The sequence below is a fragment of the Phasianus colchicus genome, chromosome 2 (genome assembly GCF_987193195.1).
Source record: "Phasianus colchicus chromosome 2, bPhaCol1.hap1.1, whole genome shotgun sequence".
In the NCBI taxonomy this organism is placed as follows: domain Eukaryota; kingdom Metazoa; phylum Chordata; class Aves; order Galliformes; family Phasianidae; genus Phasianus; species Phasianus colchicus.
This window is the reverse complement of record NC_143437.1, coordinates 14,445,333-14,464,892: the sequence shown is the minus strand read 5'-3', so window position 1 is coordinate 14,464,892 and position 19,560 is coordinate 14,445,333. Positions and strand designations below refer to the sequence as shown.

At 38.7% G+C, this 19,560-nt stretch overlaps 1 long non-coding RNA gene across 4 annotated transcripts in view; it reads left to right on the top strand.

Annotated features, from left to right (window-relative positions):
- The window catches only part of LOC116231874 (uncharacterized), a 19,955-nt gene extending 395 nt beyond the window's left edge, over positions 1-19,560 (top strand). The window contains exons 1-5 of one of the 4 annotated variants that reach the window (XR_016463982.1): positions 66-218; positions 917-1,040; positions 14,498-14,648; positions 18,503-18,568; positions 19,383-19,560. This is a non-coding gene — a long non-coding RNA (uncharacterized LOC116231874). The other 3 variants (XR_016463981.1, XR_004167552.2, XR_016463983.1) reach the window with 3 other exon arrangements.

Below are 19,560 nucleotides of genomic sequence, written 5' to 3'. Positions count from 1 at the left end.
CGCCGCGGGGGCGGGGCTGCCGCGGGAGCGCGAAGGGCGCGCGGCGCGGCCGTTGGCCGCCTGGAGCCGGCTGCTGTGGCGGCGCGCGCTGCTGTTCCTGAAGGAGAGCTGCCTCACTGCGGGCTCCAGCCCTGTCCGCGCGAGTGCTCCGCTGTACTCGAGCGGGTTTATGAGCGTTTGTTGTGTCGAGGGCACCCGTAATGGGGTGCCGTCTGCAGGTACTCGCATTTCTTTACAGACTAAACCGAGGTTCCCGTTAGCTCGCCCCGGGTTGTAGCCTTCCCCTGCGGTGGGATAGCTGCAGCCTCCAGTCCTGCTAACAGCCAGCTTCCTCAGCCTGCTGAGCTGAACAGAATAAAGCTGAGGAGGTCATTCTGAACGTTTGGTCTCCCTTCCTGCCAGATACGGATTGCAGAATTTCATAAAATCTTTGCTGATGCCTTGGCTTGTGAGGAGAGGTTCTCCAGAAGTTAACCAGCTGTGCTGAGAAAACATATACGTGTGTCAGTTAGTGTGTTCAGTTTAACCTGCTTGAGGAAACACCAGGACTTAGTAGCTCTAACTGTTTGTCTAACAAGGCTCTTACACGTTCTTCTCCATGGGAATCAAACCTTCTCCGTGACCAAACCATTCCTTAGAGCCTATATATGAATATGAATATAGGTCTGGCCTTTGTTTGTTGAAGCTCAGATGAACTCAGCATTAGCATCCAAACAGAGAAGCATAAGACAGCCCATAATCAGAAGGAGAAGCAGCAGTGGGCTTTCACAGTCCTCACAAAACTGACTGTGCAGGGAGACAGACCCACCCGTAGCACTACACACACTATGCAGAAGTGAATCAAGAGCAGTTTTCCTCATTTGCTACTGTACATCTCCCAGTGACTCACTGGTGGCTTACATTCTCCTTTCACTAGGTTTTCAAAATGTACCCGCTAAAACCAAAGAAGATTTTTTGTCGATAGCTTCCCAGCATTGTTGAGATTCTGCCTCTGAGCTGTGAGCTTCCTGCCACCGGGATTAATGCCAGCTGAGAATGAAGTAAGAGTCTCATGTGACACATACTTTCTGCTCTTTCCTACGCAATGCACAGAGGCTGAACTCTCTCTATATTCTACTTTTTTCCCCCTAATCATTTAGCTGTTTTTGTGGTTTGTAAAAGAAAACTTTATAATTTATCAGTGCCCTTCCTACTTAAATAAGTAGATTGAATATTGAATGTGGCATTTTAGCAATATTTAGACCTGGAAATATTTGGACCTGAATTATGCAGTAAAGAGAAAAAAATACAACAGTGGAAACTATTTGAGAAGAGATGTACTTAGTTATTTTGTGAACAGGTACTAAGAAGGGAATTTACGTTGCTGCTCAGTAAGAACTAGGGAAGTCTAAGAGAAATACACTCATTTTTATAGATTCTCTGAGAAAAAGGAAGGGGAAGGGAAGGAGAAAAAGGAAGGAAGAAAGGAAAGGGAAGGGAAAGGTAGAGGTGGAAAAAGGAAAGTGGAGGAAACAAAGAAAGAAAAGGAATAAATGATTGACCAAAACCAAAAGTAGTTTTATACACGGTGAAAGGATTCACTTGCTGGAGCCAAATTAGGTAAATTTATGTGGCAAAGAACTGATGTGTGGAAGGAAGGACCAAGGAATATTTTATTGTGTTGTACCAGGTCTTGAATGTTTGCCTTCAAAGAGAATGTGGATGAAAAAGATGGCAAAACAAGTCTACATGAAGTGGCTCCAAATAGATGTGGAGGAACTAGTGAAAGGACCAGGAGAGACAGATGTCAGGAAGAAAAAAGCAAAACTCCTAGGAGTACATCTAGGGACCTCTTTAGTACCAGGTAGTATAGGTTTATAGATGATTACTAGCCACATGTAGCACAGAGGATATTTAAAGTTTGGATAAAGGCTGCTCAGAAGAAAGGTAGAGTTGCTTTCATTTCTAAAACAGTACCCAGTGTTCCTAAAATGAAGTAGAAATGTCATGGTGCTGTTAATCCTTCTAAAGTAGGTCAAGCTTGCAAAGATGGAGCAGATACACCTCATTTGAACCTGATTAGGAGCATGAAATGGGAAACAGATAAAAGGAGAAAGCAGGAGGGGCTGAACAGTTAATAAAGACCACTGTCTGGGTCAGACCATTTATTACTTTCCTAATTACTTTAATCACTCTGTCCATTGTTAAACTTACTCTCCCTTAGCTTCACAGTGCTTTTGTTAAACACGTACATCTTTAAATTTTACTCCATTTGTGTCTGTTTCTCATCTGGCTTTCTTAAGAGATACATATTTTTCCAGCTTACTTACTACCACTTCTGTTACAGAAAGGGTTTAGGAGTCAAGAGACAGTTTAGGTTTTGTCCATTGTTGTAGGAAGCGTATCCATTAACCACAGTTTTTTGTTTTTTTGTTTTTTGTTTTTTTGATAGAATTTGGAAAAAAAAAGGATTTATTAGTTAAGTTATGTAGCTCCATGTTTTCATACTGCAAAGCCAGGATTAAATACTAGAAGAACTAAGGACATGAAAATATCATCTTTCAAATGGAGAGATCAGTTTCTTTGGACTTCAAATCACAGTCTGGGGTGGTTTGAGATTTTCCTTATTCCACCTTTCTGCTTTCCCTTCTACTAAAGATCTGTCAAGAGAAGCCAGTTTTTCAACTAGCTGCATTCACAGCCAAGTGTATGTTTTATACCTTCAGTACACAATACCAGGGGAAGCTGCCAAAGGAAATTTCTTTCAATAGCAGGACAGAGGACTAAAAGGAGCTTAGAAGGGATGTCAGCACAGAGCATTCCAGGAATATAGATGTATTCTGATTGTAAAATGGAAAGTTAAACTATAGTATAAAAAAGTAAATAAATTAATGTGATAGATCTGAATGAACGGACAAATGCAAACGTATCTTTCTTCTTCTCTGTGGTACTGTAGGCACCCACGTCGCAAATATTTCTGTACTGGAAATGTTTATGTACCTTCATGACCAGTCCATAATCTAAGCAGAGGAAACATCAAATAGTTTCCCAATTTTCCCTAACAGTAATTTCTGTGTTTCTTTCGATAGTCACTAGAGAGTTTGTTCTTTGTGCTTCACAAATATTTTCCTTCTGTGTAATTTTTATGTATGTTCACTGATCTGTGATTTAGAATTTTCTGATTGTGGGGCTTTCCTCTAGAAGGAGAAGGGAATTAAAAACCCTTTGATCTTAGGTGTGTGATATAACGGTCTTTCCTTGTTGAAAGACTTTTCCTTGTAAATTGTTTCTGTTAGCTTTATTTTCTACTTTATTGAATACTGTCCAATTATTAATTCAGGTGAGTGTCTTTTTAAAGGAATGTATTCTAGAATTGTTGATGTGCTTTCTTTTACTGTGTGCCACAATAGATTCATGACACTGCCTGAAGCACAATAAATTATTATAACATTCATCTTTCCCAAAATATTCCCCCTTTTAATATCCAGATTAATTTTTCTGTTCCATATTGAAGTTCCAGAACTACGTTTCTGAACTCTTAGAATTTGCTTTTGAAAGATGTCTGTTAAACAATGAAATATGAAGTTATTATCATACATGCAACAGCAATTGATACTTCCAATTTTAAAGTAATAAGTCCTTGTGCAAAATGAAATAATAGTTGCAGTAAATTTTTCACTATCTGAGCAGTAAAAGAGTTTGAAACTTTTTTTCCCAATTTAATGCAAGTAACTTAATAGAGAATAAACAGTACATGGCCACCAATAAACATTCCATACATGTTTTAAGAGGGATTTGTTAAACCTAAGGCATATTGTGTTGATGGAGAAAGTTTTAGTTTGAAATAGATAGATCAGCAAATACAGCTCCTCACCACAATTAACTAACTCTTGGAAACTTAGAGTGGCTCTGCTTTTGATATCTATTTAAAGTGATTCAAAGCTTTTATATCAGTTTGACTTTTTGACCAGAAATGTCCATATCTATCCTTCATAGATTACACTACAAAATTCCCTGAAATATTAAAAAACATAAAGATTATTCTTCTTCTTATGAGTCAAGTTTGAAAGAACCTTATCTAATGCCTCCCACCAGAAGGTAAATATACAATGAGAACATGAAATCATATTTTGCACTTTCTTACAGAAAGCCAGGGAGGATACTGAAACCATAATACTTCCAGTTAAATGTAGATTCCAAGAACATTTCCGACTAACTTTGAGGCTTGCTGTCCTGCATAAATGTGAATAATTGTTCTTTTAAGCAATCTCGTTCAAAAACAAGTTATTGAAGTTACCTAGCAATGAAAATGTTCTCTTATTACAAAAATAATATATATATATACAAACAAACAAACAAACCTTACCACTCCTTTGTTGTTTATGTTTATTTGTTGTTTCAATCTTTGACTGAAACTGCACCAATATAGTGTAGTGTTCAGTATACTTCTCCTGGCTAGAGACATCTGTAACCCCCAGCAAGCAGAGATGTTTGCAGAGAGAAACTGGCTTAGCAAGTATATGATGACTATGTGGGAACCAGAGAAAACTGCTGGCTTGCTGGCTTAGAAAAGACAACTGCCCAGAAGGGGAACTGGCTGGACAGAATGAGATCTAGAACTGAAGGGCAGCCTGTTTTTGGTGAAATGTCTCTTTTCGTATCTTCATATATCCACCAAGCTACAAGATGGACAGACAGGAAGTCATCTACAAGCCTTATGTAATATCCAGTCCTACAAAGAGTTGCACACTGGGGGATTGCTCTACCCACATAGCACTCCACTATGCACTCATACCTCCGCATCCTTATCTTTGCATAACTCAAGCTCAGACCTCCTACAAGATGATCTCCCACCTCTGATATGCATCTGTTCTTTTATCTGCCTGTCAAGGACATTCAGAATCTAAAAGAAGTTACAAGAGACAGCAGAGCAAGCTTTCAAGTTTGTGTGCATAAATCAAGGCAGATCTGATAATACATGTGATTTTTTATTGCCTGGCTTCTTTTTCTTTCTTTTTTATTTTTCTAAAACTGAATTCTCCTGCTGAATAAGGAACTGATTCTTGCAATATATGGTTCTTCAGCAATCAAAAATCTCCAAGACAGAAGAACAGTTCTCCTTTTAGATCTGACATCTCCAAAGCCTGATATATGTGGCTGAGTGAGCAAGATGAAAAGGAATTATTAGGTTTTTATTAGATTGTGATGCAAGCTCAAGCTAGCAAGGCTCATCAGACATTACAGCTAGTGCAAACATCTCTGGAATCATTTTGTTCTTACACATGTTGCTGTTTGACTGCAGTCAGTATTCCTCTCCACTGTAACACGGGTTCCCTTTTAACAGTTCTCAGAATGACACAGGTACACACAGAATTTAAAACATACTTAAATTGTACATCTTTTGCTCCAAAAGTAATACCTCTTATTTATTTCCATGGAAACTACAACCGATACAAAGAGCACAATAATATTATTTGATAGAGCCAATTCTCAGCTACATATCTATTTTTCAATACAGTCACCACCATTAGCTACGCATTTTCATCAGCACTGAACAAGAGCCTCCATGCTGTGCTCATAAAAATCTGCATGGCTACTAGGAGCATGTTTTGTCTTTCACGTCACTGTCACCACTGCTGAAACATAGCATCTACCACCTCACTGTGCTAACATTGACTGCTTGGCCTCCAGAAATGCCCAGCAGGTGTCAATGAATGTCAATAGGTGCAATTTTTTCTTCACAGAGGAATTCAATGACACACCTTTGTTCCATATGTATTTCCATGTCAGACACCATTGTGTCAAACTGTCCCTTTGCTGCCATCTGTCACTCAGCAAGACAGTTTAATGGAATATTGGCAGAAAGATTCAACCTCTACTGCCGTACCATCAGCTTCTGCCTCTCTCATCATGGGCCAGTGCAATAAAATAGGAGACAGTGCTTTCAGGGCAGCCATTATAAACAGTTATTGATGTGGAATTATTCTGATTGTACTCCTAAATTAAATCAGAAATAATTATTTTAAAGGCAAAGAAGCTGCTCTTCTTTACACAATACAGGAATCCAAAATTCAGGCTTTCATCTGGTAACAGTTATTGGACATGGCTTTTTACCATCAGTGACTTCTTATTTCAAATATAGCCCTTCTTCTGCTCCTTTATGGTGGCTAAGTGTTGTGTTAAAAGTATGAATGAAACTGTGTTGAAGTCAGATAGATATAGATATTGTCTATTGACCTCAGCAGGGACCATACAAGAATTGCATATCTGAAAGCTACACTGGGTACTGCAAGCACTGGAATTACTTTTTCTGTTCCAGTGATGGTCTCACTAATAGTAGGCAGCTCTTTTTGCAGTACATCATACTCATCTTAAACCTGCTCTGAATGCTGCAGAAGTGAAGTAATGAAGCAGGCTGCCCAAAGGCACAGAAGTAAGCTTAGGCTAAGCTTGCAGATATTCTACAGTGGTGTATCTTCCAGGCGCTAGGAAATTTATGCTGCTTTTTTTAAAGGTCACAAAATTCTGAGCAAAAAGAATAAAATCACCTGATAATGTGGTGTGTTTGGGAAATACAAAGCTAAGTTCTTGCTTGCAGTCAATTTTTTGAATGAGTGTTTCAAAGACGTTGCAGCAGATCCACAAATGCAGATATTATTGCACATAGTTCTCAAGCCAAAAGTTCACAAATTTCAACTTTTGTGACAACCTTTACATATTAATCTGAATTCAGAGCTAGAGATAAGTAATTTCTAATGAAAACAGGAAAAAACAGAGTAAACAGGAAAAAAAAGAGAAATATTTTCCAAAGTAAAGCGATATTCACACTAACTTTTCAGAGAACGTAATCAGTCTCTCTCATAGTAAGAAAATATGTCTTCATTTAAATGCAATGAAAAATAATCTGCTCCCCAGCATAGTTATTTGGTATGTTGGCTTGATATGTATGCCAATTTTTTTCCATAAGTTCTCTAATAATTTCCAAATTTTGAGAAAGTAATAATCATCTCTTCTTCAATATGATAAAACAAGTATAAAATACTTAACCTGGACCTCTTATTTAACTGGCGAATGCCTGCAACTCTGGGCACTTTCCTCTCCTCTCCCTCCCATTGACTTGTGCATTATATAGGTGAAGGAGAAAGGACAAGTAATGCTGTCACTTCCCCACTGCACTCTCTAGTAAGCCTTTAGAGAATGTAAATGACAGCAAAGACAGTGTAAGACACTGGAAAAACTACCTATGCAGAGAAACGTACTAAAATGCAGAAAGAATGTAAGAAATGTAATTGCCTTCAATATTCTGCCATAGCTTTGCCAGTGCTATTCTCCTGGTAATTCTACCTTCTTTCTAAGTTAAAATAAGTCACTTGAAAGAAGAATTACAATGCATTATCTGAGTTTCTCATCATTCATCTTGTCCAATAGGCATTTAGAGCCATTTATCTTTTAGAAAATGATCTCAAATTGTTCCTGGAGTATTAGGAACAAAATCAGACACTTCCAGTTTCATAAAATCACTCCACTGATTCTGGGGAGGTTTCTTTTACGAAAATTGGATTTGAAAAAAGTTTTCTGTATTGAAACATAAAGCAGGCTGAGTTCAAAATTATTGGTTCCAACAATGTCTTTCTAATAAACAAAAAACAGATGAATGAAGAGCCTACCAAAGCAAGGGGATTTTATTGTGATAGATGGGCTCTGCAGAACTGCTGCAAAGTGGAATGAGAAGGTTGCTTACGTTTCATTATAATTTATGCGGCCATAAAAATATTTCTCTCTGCTGCTCAGAGGTAGATTATAGATCAATAGGCCTCTGCAAGGATGTATTTATGAATGTGACTCTACTGGTGGTGACTAAATGCTCTTTAAGTGCCAGAGAATGTGGGCCACCCTGACAACTGCTTCCAACATAAGTTTCCATCCAGCACAGAGCAACTCTGGAGCTTACACTGCAGCTGCTTGAAGGTGACACTTGCCAGAGACCCATTTGCTGCCACTGGTGAAAGTCTCTGCTAGTCAGTTTGTCATATGGAGGTTACAACTACCTCTCATTTACCTGGGACAGCGATCATGGGTCTGCTGTAGAAGTCCCTATTTAGGCTAAAGACTGTTAGTAGAAGTTCTGCTTGAAGAGTTACTGTTGGGTTAGACTACAAATTGTTAGAGTTAGAAATCATATTTTGTTGCTGGGACTCATGAAAGCAGAAGTCTATTTATATGCAAATTTTCTGAGAGAGAAGGGCTGTAATCAAGCTTCCAGGAAGCTGAAGTTCTAGTCTTTTATTTGCCAAGGACACAAAAATCTTCAAATATACGATCAGTGACTAATTATCATACCATGATTAAATGCAACATTGAAAGTGTCCATAAATATTTGATCCTATTGCAATTTTCAGACATGTCATTTGATAGCGAAGGTGACCAATATAAAGGAAATTGATTTTTCTCTAGGGGTTTCCTGTGCAGAACATCTGTGAGATCTAGTTCTCGAATACAAGGGTATCAAGAAGTCAGAATAACATTTTGCTTTTGACAGAAAGAAGAATAAGTACAGGAGGTGTACACTTGTCTGAAGTGTGGGCTAATGACAGGGCTTATTTTAATCTTTCTTGCAGAGCCACTCTTGCCAAAGGCTGCATTAGCAGATATCTAGAAATAGCATGCTTTGTAAGGAATATGAAAGTTACAGTTGGTAAGTGCTCTGAGTCTTATTTACCAATTAAGAACTGCTCAGCTCCACAAGTAGACAATAAGTGCATTACAAAAGTAACAATCCAAAGGACACTTAAAGGATATAGGTACACTGTCTTAAATGACTAATTCCAAAAGAAACCTCCACTTGAGGTTCTCTGTTGATTTCTAAAGTATTCCTGCTTTTCAGCTTTCTGTGTGGCTTCCTGGAAAGCATTTTGTTCTTTCAGCTTCATCCATATGCTTTTAAAGCAGACTTCCTGAATGCTTTTTGTGCACTTGCACAGGTTTACATATACTCAAACTTCTTTTTCCATCCATACCAGCTGATTAAGAAAGAAAAACTATCTTGCTTTGCAAATGGCACATAGTATAATATATCAGTGTTACTGAAGACTAATTTTCAGGGATCCTGACCTGACCCTGTGATGAACTGCTTTTGGCATACACTTAAGAACAGATAAATAAGGCAGTTTGCAAAGTAAAGAGCTGCAAAGCAGCGGCTGCCAAAGCAAGCCATCTTTGGCTTCAGACCCTCTCTCGCCATGAGAACCATTTATCCAAGTACTTCATTCCAGTCTTGTAACTCTGGTCACTCCTACAGAGCCTTGTCCCTGAAACAAATATACTAGTTAGCATGTTTGACCCTAAATGTCTTATGTCACAAGTCTCTTACCCAGTGGGAATACAACTGTCCCACTGCTCAAAACACAGTGAAAGGTAGAATTTGTATTTCTGTGCCTCACCAAGCAGAACAGCTTTTGATCCAAGAGCTTCTGTAGCACAAATGATGGAAATTTTCTAAGCTGATGTTTTACATTTTGTTCTATTATTTTCTGTGAACTTTTCCATGAAGAAATGAAAAGTTGAAGAGGGAAAGTGTAAGATAATGATGGCCTCCTAATACAACTTCTTGATTTATATCTAAAACCTGACAGGCAGGCATTTTGCTGCAATCTCACTCAGAGATGTAGAGATGTAAGAAAATAACCAGGACTTTAAACCTGAGGACAATTGAAGCCAAAACCAAAGGTATCTCAAAACAGTTATATTAAGTGGATAAGAAGACATTTATACCAGTAACCCTGACAGAAACTTGACCATAATAATGAGAAAATTACTTTCTTCTTTGGCTTTATGCTTCTCAACAGGGCTGCTCTCAGTGAGCAATTACAATTAAAGAACTGTGCTTTAGTGGCTCTGATCAGCTCCTTCTAGGACCTCCACTTCATACTTACGTATGTGTACAGACTGGGACAAGACCTTACTGAGTCAGCCCTGCTGAGAAGGACTCAGAGGTTTTAGTAGACAAAAAGCTGAACATGAGCCAGCAGCACATACTTGCAACCCAGAAAGGCTTCGTCAAAAGAGGAGTGGCAAGCAGGAAGAGGGAAGGGATTATCTTCTCCTATTGTGTCCTTGTGAAGCCCTGTCTGGAGTACCATCCCCAAGTCTGCGGCCCCCAGCACAAGGAAGATGTGGAGCTGTTAGAGCAGGTTCAGTGGAGGGCCACAAAGAGATCAGAGGGCTGGAGCACCTATCCTACAAAGAAAGGCTGAAGGAGCTGGAGCTGGACTTGCTCAGCCTGGGGAAGTGTCCGGGGAGACATCACTGTGGCCTCTCAGTACTTGAAGGGAGCTTATTATCAGGAGGGAGACCAGTTTTTACATGGGCAGACATTGATAGGACAGGGGGGAATGATTTTAAACTAAAAGAGGTTAGACGTTAGTAGGACATTTTTTACTTAGAGGGTGGTGAGGTGCTGGAATAGGTTGCCCAGAACAGTTGTGGATGCCCCATCCTGAGGTGTTCAGGTGGATGGGATTCTGGACAGCCTGATTCACTGGGTGGCAACCCTGCCCATGGCAGGGGGTTTTGAACTGGATGGTGTTTATGGTCCCTTCCAGTCTGAGCCAATCTATGCCATGATATGATGATGTTTCTTTCCACTGGCAAGTGGGCCCTGTTTATACATTGAGCAGGACAGTGTGCTCTGGTTTGACTTTTGTTGTAGGATTGTTGGTCTTCAGCTGTGTCTTACAGGTGTACTTGATGCATATAAAACAGCATTATTTTCTGTCTGGATGGCTATGGTACCTTGTTCATTACCTTACTGTGCCTGGGACTGTTGATGGATTTTGTTACCTGCACCTTGTACTGCCTGCTCTGTTCAGATTCTGAAGAAAAATGTCCGGATTAGTAGGACTGGTCTGCTCTGGAATCACCCTGCAGTCCTGGTTTGGCTTTTTACTTATGGGCCAACCCTGCTTTTGCTGCTCCCTGATACTTGAAGGGGGAAAACATATAGACCAGGGCTGGAATGAAAGTGCTGAGGGCAAACATCAGTACTATTCTTAAAAATTAAGGTTAGATTCTTCTGGAATTTTATTAACAGTGAAAACTGTGTAGTCTTTCTCTGAAAATTTCTAGAAATGGGCTATCCAATATTTTCTTCATTAAAATATTTTAATCTTTAATTGGCCTAAGCGAGGAAAGAAAAATGTACTTCTCAGATGGTACATGCAGCATGATGTTTTGTTACAACAGGATATATGCTTGTCACAAACTCCTGTCTGCCAATGAAACCAACAGGATTACAGAAGCAGGATTTGCTTCTCTCCTTCATAACAGGCTGTTTAGAGAAACAGATTACTGCCTGCTAAGGTAATCTTCTGGAAGAACCTACTTACTTTCAGCCTGAAGAGGAATGGAAGCTACTCTCAGTTTGTTAAGAGAGTGGTCTATAGCCAGAGCTTTTCGAATGCCTTGCATGCTTGACCAGAGTGTATAATGTTCTGATTTAATACTCGTTTACAAAGTATCAAGTCTTTATGACTGGCAAGCAGCACCTTGGAGAAATCAGATAAGGAATGTATATGTACTACTATACCTAGGCCAGATTAAGTTAAAGCTTTTGAAAGTTTCAGTTTCAGCACTCACTGAATGGATTAATCCAGCTTCTTATGGCTGGATTCTAATTAGAATCACTGTATTTTTCTGCAGGGTAGCATAGCATATCTGGCGTGCTTAATAACGTTTCCATGCTGATTTCACAGCTTTAACTGTCAACTTACTTTAATTCTGAAGAAATGGAATGGCTGTTTGTTAAAATAAAATCTGGGAAGGAGAAAAAAAAGTTAGAAATGTTGGAATTCTGAGCTTTCTGGGGCATGAGAAAACAGTGGAGTATGTATCATATGTACATATGGAGTATGTATCCCACTTCATAAGGATAACTGCCCAGTAAAATGTCTTTTTGGATCAAAGTTTCCCTCATCTCTGATTTGGAAAAAACATGTGTACCTTTGCCAGCACATTTTACAGCACGTATTGAGCTGTTTTGTAGCAGTTTGAAGCAATTCTTGCTATTTTTGAGCTGTTTTGCAGTCTCCGTTCAATTGCCTGTTTCTCAGGACATCAAGGTGAGAGTACATTGTGAGGAGCCGAGTATTAATGGAGATAAAGGTGTCAAATCAGTCTCTTCGGCAGCTTCTTGTTTTAAGAGGCTTGTGAAGAGGTCTGTGTAAGCACTCATCCATAATGCTTTGTATATATCCTACATATGTTTTTGTTTGTTTGTTTGTTTTTTTAAATCCTTAATATCTCAGTATGGTTAGTGAAGCTGATACAGACAGAGAATAACTTACACAGCCCAAGGCCACTAAGCTCAGTTGAGCCAAGTTGAATTGCTTTAACAACTCAGTCACCATTTCGCATGTTCATTTCTATGTTCTTATCAGAACATAGTCTTAATCTCCCAAATACCCATTTTACACATAAGCACAATTGTTTTTATTGTTATTTGATAATAAGATTTTTGCAGACTTTCTTTGTTTGTTTTCATGAAAGATTTTTATGACATGCAGGAGTTGGGTTTTAACCTCACTTGCATTTTGGGCAAGCTATTCTACTTTTGTGTTCAGATTTATTTGACAAAGTGCATGATATTAAAACTATACTAAGATTTTTTTTTTCCAATATCTCCCCTTCATTCCTACTGGTACTGCATCACTAAAAATTTGCACAGGTAGAATACCTTTAAAAATCCATATCAAAATACCCCAGTGAGAAATGCTCTACTTACCTAAAAATTGTAAGTCATAGGAAATAGTGTGCAAAATCATCCTGAATCTGTGGAGTTTAAAGGAAAAAGAAAATTAAGATTAAGTGAATTTATGGAATTTCCCTTAGCTTCCTGTTTGTTGTTTCTGAAACCTGGCTCCTCTTTCTCATCTAACTAAGCCTGAGGGACTAAAGTCATCCTAAATATTAAAATTGCAGGGCTTGGTTAGACATATTTCTACCAAACCAAGGCTTCTGAACAGCAACAAATTCTTAGGGAAAGAGTACAAGCTCAGAGTATGTATACAATCTTCTCAATCTTGGAAATACCTGGTACTAATACTTCAAAACATTTCTGGAAGAGAAGCTTTTTTTTTTTTTTTTTTTTTAATGATTAGTAATGGACTTCTGTGTATTTGTTTATCTCCTCTTCGAACATGTTCATAGCTCCTAGATCCTTTAGCAGTAGCTTCCAAAATTTGGTCATGTTTCAGATTGCAAAAATTGTTTATTTATTTAAGACCTGTGGCTTCATAACCAGTGGGTTGCCTCTTAGTACTATAAGAAGCAGAGAACAATAATTTGCTTCCCTGTCCTTTTTATGATTCCTTACAATGTTAGTCCACTGGCAGTAGTGGAACATGAGCTGTTGATTTATGAAGGGAAAGCAAATGCCTACTGTTGATGCAAATTCTGCTCACATCTACCTCTCTCCTAGCTACTTGGCATTGTAGTATGCTAATGACAGCTTGGGGCAGGTGTGATTTCCTTTTCTGTGATAAACCAGTTGTGTACTTATCCTGTGAAAATGTGATGACAGATCAGGAATGATTCCAGTTAGACAACCCATGTCTTTTCAGCACTTGCTGAAGCACTTGCTGCTGTGCTCAGTCAGTTAACAGTTTGTCAACGGTGGATTATATGATACCAAAATTAAGATAGCACCTCCTGCTAAGTAGATTTTGCTTCTCTTAGGATATTGGTATCTTGGTAATAACATTCAGCTTCCAAGCTGAGCTTAGTTTTCTTGCCAGTTCTGCTGCCCTCTCTTGCTGCTCAGAGCTGCAATGTTAAGAGCAACTTTGTTGTATTTTCTGAGACTTTGAAGATTTTATCAATTTTTTTCATGATGCCAGGGAAGTAACTGCCCCTGAAATTTCTCAGCAGCAAGGCAACTCTTCTGTTGCTGTAAGACAGGGTGAAAAATATTCTGTTTCACAAAAGGTGAAATGGCTATTTTGATCTTGACTAAACCTTCTTGTGTGGTGTGGATTTATACGTGAGTGGTGTACGTGCTTTCTCTTTAGCAAAACTGTAGTTCTGACTACTTCTACTTCCCCTGGATGTCATCTCCACCGTGGTTTACTCAGATGTTCAGCTATCTTTCAAGATGCACTTGGGACATGTCTATATCAGCAAGAAGAATGACTGGCTCTTTCTTGCTCAGTCATGAATGCCTGTTCACAAATCTGTTTCAAAATATCCATATTGCTAGAGACTCTTTAATTTTCCCTTAATTTCTGTTTGTTTGTATTTTTTGTCATTTTATATTCTGATGTGGCCAAACTGCTCTAGCATATTTCATTTATCTGTAGCATTTTAAAGTGTATAGTTACCAAATCAATCATTTCTAAGGAATAGGTACTAGACAACTAATTATGCATTTCCTGAGCTTATAATAAGAGACATACAGAGGTATAAAGTGCTTTGAGAATAAACAATCACAAACTCCTGAAAGTTCAATTTTTGTGCTTACCTGCAGGCCTGGAAGACTGCTTGTGAAGGCCCCCTGCACTCAGTATATTTCAGTGTGATGTTAAGTATCCAGGGTGGAGGCAGCATGCTAAACTATGTCAGTTCTGAGCAGCACTGCAACCCATAGGATGGTTTTGGAGTTCGGCAGGCTCCCAAGGGTAAGTTGCCCAGAATGCCTTTTTGTGTCCATTATTCTACCTCTGCACATACACACAACTCTGCAAGGCTGAAGGCTATAGGGGACAGTTCCATGTTAGTCTTACATTGCAGTTAGACTTTATTAACTTCAGTTATAAAAACGGATGTAAGAAATCCTGGTTAAAATTAAATAGCGTATAAATAACTTGCTATTTTCTTGGGACATGTGATCACATTACTGGATTCTTAATGGCTGCTACTCCACTGTATGATTAGAAAAGTCTTCTGTTGCCTCTACAGAAGAAATGAAGTTGTTTCACCTTCTGTCTTTGTTCACATTATAAATGACTCTCCCAATTAAAAGTAAAGCTAATAATACACTATACAAATTATCTGCTTGCATCTTTAGCAACATTTTCTCTTATTTTGAAAACAAGGAAGATAAATTGAATATGGCAAAATGGGCTATGTCTAGATCTTGAGACTCTCAGCTTCTGACACCCTATTTATTTTCTCTGCCCTGGAGAAAATACAACTGAACATAAAGATAGGAAATAAAATTACTTCTTGGAGGCCTTAGTATTAAACAATCCATGCTGGCTGAGATCTAGCAGAACACTCACATGCTTTTTCAACTTTTTAATGGGAAACAATACCTGTCATTATGCCACATGAAAAATGAGTCTTCTTTCTGGAATCATCTGAGTTAATTACCAGGCAAAAACACATGTTTCCTTGTAAAATGAATTTAGATTTTGCAGATAACTTTATAAAGAGCAGTTTCGTAGTGTTATCTTTGATTTTCTTGTCAAAACATTGCTTCTTAGTGCAATACTTCATTACAATAAATTGAGGGAAAGAAAAAAAAAATGCAAATAAAAGCAACTTTAAAACTGTGCAAGCCGTTGTGAAGGATTGAGACCTGGATTATCATACATTCTTGTAAGGATTGAAAATGCCCCTTCACTCTCCGCCACCAGCTCCTTGCACAATGTGCATGGAAGAATTTTATGAAGTAAATCTATTTCTTTTCCCTTGCCAGAAGCAGAAAGGTAGCAGTAATAGGCAGACCTTCAACTTCCACTCCCATTCTCTGTCCTAAGAAAGGGTGAACAACCAGGAAGCTCTTATGGGTGAACAGTTTCTGAAAAGCTCACTGAATATTGAGCACTTTGCATCCTGCATCTTATTAAAAGGCAATGGAAATTAGGCTCTTTGCCAGGTCTAAAAAGGCTGAGCATTAGAAACGTTTTTGTGTGAGAACTTGGATTTTTCTTTTTGCCATTTCTTTGGAAATCACACTTGACTATTTAATGTTATTCAAGGACAAAAAGGGCAAGAAGAGCCAAAATACTACTGAGGAATGCAGTAGGGCAGGCATGCTCAACCCATAACCCAAGGGCCATATGCAGCCTGGCACAGCTTGCACTGTGGCAGCCCCCTGCCCAGTCCCATCATGCAGTGGCTCTGACTCGCAGAGTGGCCCAGCCTGGTAGCCAAGCAGTGATGTGCTGTGAACCCTATCTGAGCTGAAACCAGGGCACTGGGAGGGCACTTTGAATACTAACTCAAGTTATGGCAAATAATTTCAGGCATTTTGTTATATTGCCTGAACACAATCCTGTGAACAGCAAAAAATGTGCACCTGTGCTTTCCATTCTGATGAAGGAATTTGAGAACTGATTTCAAGATTGCAAAAAAAATCATCAGTTTTTCAGTTTATTTGCGACTCCATTTTCAGTCAACATAAATACATTACTTGTGAAATTTCAAATGGAATGTATAGAGTTGCAATCAAAAATGTGACCATGTCTTTTTACCAGATCTTTATAAGTCCTGTCTAACCACAGAGAAATATCTCTCACTTCGCAGTAGCACCTTATTCATGTCATTGCTTCCTAGCAGTATGTACATTTGTGAGCAGCTGTCTTCAGGGAAAAAGCACAGGAAGAGCAAAATCCTATCAAAAATCTCAGTGGAACACCTGAGACCTCATCAAGAATTGCAGCCACTGCAATAGTACTAGTGTTGCAAAAATAGTTAAATATCCCATTGGTTTTATGTTTTTGTTGCTCTGTTTAAATTTGTTTTAATAAAAAATATTAAAAAGTAAGTTTTGTTACTTAAATATATTAACTATCTTGTATACTTTATGAGGGCCTCTCCAAAAGTAACACCTCCTATTTTATTTTGTTGGCCCACAATGTTAGCGGCAGATGTTTGAAGGATGGCCACAGAGGGTAAATCTTCCCACCAATGTTCCATTCCATTTTGTTCTTGTATGACAGATGACAGTGAGGGGCAGTCCAACACAGTGGCATCTGGCATAGAAGGGCGTATGGAGCAAAGGTGTGGAATTGAATTCTTCCATGTGTAAAAAATGGCACTCACGTTTGTCAAAGCTTGCTGAATGTTTATGAACACCAAACGGTGGATGTGAGCACAGTGTGCTCAGAGTGTGCAGTGGGTTATGTATTTCAACAGTGGCAATAGTGATGGCAGTCACCTCTGCTAGTGCAGTTTGTTCAGAGTGCAGCCTGCAGGCTTTCATCCATCACTGGTGAAAATGCATACCTAACGGTGAAAAATAGTGTTTTGTAGCTGAGAATTTGCTCTATTAAATGTATTACTGTGCTCTTTGTATTGATTGAAGTCTCCATGGAAATAATTAGGAAGCATTACTTTCAGAGCAACCTTTGTAGCTGAAGCCCTAGACAACTCCACTTCACCCAGCATGGCGTAGGCAAGCCAAAAGGTTGGGTGCTCATGCAGTAGGATCTGAGCTGAAAAACATCTGCAGACTACTTGTGAGATATGTTCCAGGTGTAAAATAAATGTTACTAAAAATATCTGAACATCACTATATAATTTAGTCAGATTTGAGTGACGGATCATACAATAGAACCTATTTTAAAACAATAGAACATATTCTAAAAAAAAAGAGAACTGATAAATTTAACCCTTTTCCACTGTGAGATGTGTTGGACAAACTCTTTCTTTGAGCCTGCATTGCCTCAAGTGTGGAAGGGACAAGTCCCTTTGGTATGAGAAGAATGGGTTCAAGACCTTTTTCTGCCACTCAGTGCAATTTGCACCATCTCCTCCCCTTTCCCCCCAGGTGTATCTGTAGCTGCAAATGGTCTGAGAATCACAGATTAAAAGCTCTTTGTAAAAATGCATAGTAGAAAAATGATGAACTCTGGAAGGTTTCGCTGCCATTGTACTTAAATATAATATTTGTTTAAGAGTTAGTTTAGTTAACTAGCAATGATAAAGTCACTAAGCATTTTCAAAGTAGATGCACAATATATTCTTTAAGCAAGTAGTGTGATCATCTGTGGGCAGCATCCTAATTTAACTCTGATCAATCTCAAAATACCTTAATGAGACATTCACTGAAAAAGCCTCAGTACAGAGAGGCTATATTTAAATCCTGAGAAACCTATGTATTCTGTTTTTCATTAGCATACAAATACCTGAAGTGTCCAGAAATACATCAACTTCCTGTAAAAACTGCACACTTTTTAGAAAAATACATTTGCTCAATAACAATATACTCAGCCCTTTATTTTCTGAAAAATATCAAAGAATACTTAGTAAAAAGTAAGGAGTTCCTGCTGCTTCTCTCCTGGAAAGAGATAGCACAGTTCATCCCCTTTCATTCCTTGCTATCTGATTTCCATTGTTATTAAATGAAGACAAATAGTCATAAGTTTTCTTAGTTTTTGTTCTTGCGTGAGCAATGTGGGACTGATAGTCAAAACAAACTGACTGAAGGAAAAGTATTTGCTCTACTAAAACGCTGTATGCAGATGTTGTAATGAGAGGCATGCTGAAAATGCTAATCTTTCCCTTTTGATCTGTTTCCTTGCAGATTTACTGATATCAGTTCTACTCATTTTGCTGATGTACACAAGTTCCTGTATGACACATTCAAGAGGTACTTAGAAATGAACAAGGGGCGGAAAGGGGAGGGGTATTGCCTTTGTACATTTGAAGAGAAATGAAAGTCAGCAATGAAAATCTGTCCTGACATATGCTTTCCTGCAGAAAAAATAGTTGCTTACTAGATCACATGTTCTTTGGAGATACTCTTCTAACTTCTATTAATTTATGTGCTCAAAGCACATATTATTTATCCCATACAAATGGGAATACCAAGGTACTAAGCATTGTCAAACTGAAGTGAATAAATTCTCTGGCAAGACTCAACAGCATGGGCTACCTGCTCTGCAAGAAAGAAGCCAGGAGTTTAGCATGAGAGTAATGCAGGCAGAAGGTGTGACCTTGAGAAGTTAGAGACCAGTGATCATCAGCAGGGATGAGCCAAATGTGAGGCTGAGCCAAGAAGCCCAGGCAGTGCCCAAGTCACAGAGATGTGAGCCTGGATGCAGATGTGCAACTGTGTTAGCACAGAGGCAAGGGCTGGCAGCAAAGCCTCAGTTTAAAATCAATTACCAAGGGCTTTCTTTACAGGAGCTCTTATCAGTTAAAGAACTGACCTTGGATTCAGCCAGCTAAACTAGTCGGTTCCCCTCCTCCCCCCCAAGTAACAGTCTTAGATGGTGAATGCAACTCTGGGCTCAGACAATTAGATTTTCTATATCTAAATCAAGTATTTGAACCATGAAACTGTTTCATGCACTTTGCCGCAAGCCCCAAATATAGATAATCAAAATAGAATCAGATTAACACACTTAACATTTTGCTTACTGCCTTCTGCCTGAACTGCAAAATACTGAAAATAGTTTCAGTTTTCTTTTCTTTGAAGTGTACTCAAGATCCAGTTCAGAGCTGATTGAAACCAGTGGAAACGATGAATTTCCATCAGACTCCTGAATTTTGGATGAATACTGTAGGCAAGATGATATTCAAAGTTCAGAAGAGTATTTTTTTAAGAATGAAAGATATTCTGTCTTCTTTATTCCTGCT